Source organism: Papaver somniferum, unplaced genomic scaffold (assembly GCF_003573695.1).
Source record: "Papaver somniferum cultivar HN1 unplaced genomic scaffold, ASM357369v1 unplaced-scaffold_18, whole genome shotgun sequence".
NCBI lineage: Eukaryota > Viridiplantae > Streptophyta > Magnoliopsida > Ranunculales > Papaveraceae > Papaver > Papaver somniferum.
In genome coordinates, this window is record NW_020627707.1 from 6466471 (window position 1) to 6470004 (window position 3534).

A 3534-nucleotide genomic window follows, 5' to 3' on the forward strand; every position below is an offset into this window, starting at 1 on the left:
TTGACCTCCGCTTCAGATCTGGTCGTTTCATTTTGCATGGTCAAGATTGAACATCTGTATTATCGAGCCTATATATATCTCGATATCTTTCTCTCACTTCACTTCGTCCAAACCTTATCCGCAGCAGAACACCACCTCTTCCTTCACCACCACCACGAACCAGAGTTCACCATGAATTTTTTCACTTGAAAACCTAATAGAAACCTAATGGAAACTCGAGAAAGCTTCACATCTCTTTATTTTGTACAGGGTTTGATTTTTCAAACAACATCAGGTAGAGTTAGGGTTTGAATTCAAGTTCTCTTATTTTCTTTTCTTATAAATTTATTTTTTGATCTGGTAGATTCTCTTTATTGTTTTAACCATTTTTCGTTTTCAGGTTGATTTCAGGTTGATTTCTCAATTTGGTGCGGTTATTAGGGTTCATCAGGTACAGAAATTGAGTTTTAAAAAAATTTATTTTCATTTTGTTGATTTGGTTGATTCTCTTCAATGGTTTTTAACCATATTTCGATTATTGGTTGATTTCAGGTTGATTTCTCAATTTGGTGCGGTTATTAGGGTTTGATTTTACAAACTTCATCAGGTACAAAATTTGGGTTTTAATTTTTTTTTCTTTTCATTAAACTTGATTTTATATTCGGGTCTAGGTAATTGGTGGATATGTTTAATTGTAACTGATTTTGATGTGAAAGTTTTATCTGAATTTGGGGTTTGTTTAAATTCAGTTGTTAACTGATTTAGTTGCTGACTAATTTTGTCTCAATTGATATGGAAGGATCCTCTGGTAGATACTTGGAATGGTAGATTATATATTCTGATTTTTACTTAACATATGAAACTTGCTTTCGTAATTGTAGTAGTTTGGATTTCATGAATTGAGTAGCATATTCTTATTGAAAGAAAAGTGAGATTTATGAAGTCTATATATCTACAGCCTACCACCTTTACTGCTGTCACTTGTGAGTACTGATGATATCCTGTGCTATGATATAAGTAATTGATTAGTTCATATATATCATATCAGTCCCACCATTTTTCTTGTTTAGCAGGTCATACCATCTCTATCCATCATATTACAAAGTGATGTTAAGACTCTGAGTAAAAAGTGATAGAAACTGTGTTAGGTGTCAGATATTGGGATGGGTTGGTAATTTTGTGTGAATTTGTCATCTTTTAGTTCAAGTTGTAGTTGGTTTTCATTGAATGTACCATAAATATTGCGTATCTAAAGTGGTTCGCTAATTTTAGTTTATGATTTTATTACTTAAGATGTTCAATTTGTTATCTATATAAGCTAGAAACCGTGTAGACAGTATGACTAGTTGTTACATTTTTGTATCAAATTTTTTATTCTCGGTACTACTTTAATAAATTTAGAAAGCTTGCATCATATGGGTATGTAAAAAAGATATTTCAAACTATTAACATGAGAAGTTTAACCTTTATATTTCATTACCATGGATTTTTAGGTCTCTCTTTTGTTTTCAGTGAATGATTTTAGGGAATGAATGATCTGTGTGCATTCCCTATGTGCATATGTAGTGTCCAAATCTGATAAACGTTAAGGTCTCTGTCTGTCAATCATGATAAATATCCATATCTGATGCCTAAATATTCACCTTAGCTTCTGCCGTGAGAATCTTATTCTGCATCTTTATTACATGAATTTGATAATAGGTGAGTGTGCCATTGTCCAACACAAACAACATATTTCATAGCTTATAGCTTAGTTCAACATTTTACTCTTTGTAAGGAATGTTATTTGCATCATTTGACCTTTTCTAAACTTCAACTTGTTGACAGGCTGATCCTTTTGACAAGTTCCTCAATGTGAAAATCCTTGAGCAAGGTTGACAGAATCGATTCATTTGGATTTGGTGTTTGATGAGGAGGAAGATGAAATTGTTTTTAAATTATTGATCAGTGGTTGTAAAGTGCATCTTACTGGTTACCATGATGGAAATGGTAATGGTGGATATCAAGGTGAATCCTATGTTTCTTTTCTTTTATCTTTAGCTTATGTCTTGTATCAAGCATGAGTACTTAGGGCTTGTTCTTAGATATTTTCTACTTTTACTTGGTTTAGGATAATCAGAATCGTTCTCATGGTTAATGTTATATTCTGGTTACAGAGTTATGAAGCAGCATCTGAAGCAAACAAGGAAAGAGATGATCCCAAAATAAGGAGGAGAAGGAAGTCGAGGCCAAGAAATACGATGACGAAAAGGTAACTGGTTGTTTTTCTTTAATCCAGGATGATGCGGCTTGACTTCTTTAGATGTATCCTACACTACTCTTACAAGGCCCATGAGACCTGACTTTGAAACAGCTAATCGCGTTCGCTCTTACAAAGTGAAAAGCGCAGCCGAGCTTGAGGAGCTTGAATAAAAAGGTCGATCAATTTAGCTTTCTTAGTTTTTGATACCGGCATGTGAGGTTGAGATAACATTTATTATTATTAGTATTAACGAGTTTAAGTATTTACTGTTGCTCAAAACATCAGGTGACGAAGCCTCGGGAGTTCCACTTTGCAACTATGAATGGGTTCCTCCTGCAAGAACAATTTTTGAGTTGTTTAACAAGGTAAAAACAACATAATCACTTTTCTCTTCTTTTTTGTGAAATTATCTATCTATAATTGGATACAATCATTATCTAAAATGTTCTCTTACAACTTTCATTGAACTCAGAAGGTCATCGCAATGAGCAGCTACTTCCAAGGCTTACAACACCAAACTCATTTTATCACCAGAGGTACACATTGAACCATTTTATGGTCAAGGTTTGTGGTTGTATCATGTTTTTGCCCTATAACCATATATAGGGATGAATTTAGTTGCACCAATGTCCTATACTTCAAATTTTCTTGATCATGCTCACAAGTTCCTCTCATCTAGTTCAGTTTGAATGCAGTGCTAATGGGTGTTGTAACTATATTCTTGTTTGAGATTCATATTTGTTTGGAACACTGCACACAAGTCCCTTCAAATCTGATGCTTACGAATTGTAGCTGCCGCATTGGGGTTACTGTAATACCCTGTGGGCAGTTGTGAGCCGTTTTTTGTCTTAATTTAGGAGTTCAATTTTGCGCACACCAAAATGCCAATGGTTTGATTTTGAGTTTTATCTGTTACTTGCCTTAGAAAGATTTTTTGTTGTTTCTTTAGTAAAATAGTCCATACTGAGGAAGCAAACAATTTAACCACCAGCAATTGTACTGCCTTATCTTCATACTGCTTTATTCACTTTGTTTGTGACTTGACCTTATGTTAAAAGAGATTATGAAGTATACTCTGTAACTTATTTTGTTCTACCGTGTATTAAGAACTGAATAAGGTCATTGTACTGATGTTGTTTTGCTTTGCAGGAACGATTGTCTTCGTCGTATGTGAACCAGGGACACAACACATTGCTCTACTTGATATATGAAGTATTGGCAAAGTTCATCATCGGATGAGCTTATTGTTTTGTTGTTAGCTAGCTTGGAAATGTATTTTTCTGAACACATAGTTTCATCATTTTTTTGTGTAA

General features: G+C 33.9%; 1 long non-coding RNA gene across 1 annotated transcript; it reads left to right on the forward strand.

The window, feature by feature from the left end:
* Positions 1 to 214: 214 nt before the first annotated feature.
* On the forward strand, positions 215 to 2558 carry LOC113337883. Its single transcript, XR_003354477.1, has 7 exons — positions 215 to 274; positions 391 to 430; positions 532 to 586; positions 1807 to 1986; positions 2136 to 2230; positions 2357 to 2395; positions 2507 to 2558. It is a non-coding gene; the product is annotated as an uncharacterized LOC113337883 (long non-coding RNA).
* The last annotated feature ends 976 nt before the right edge of the window (positions 2559 to 3534 follow it).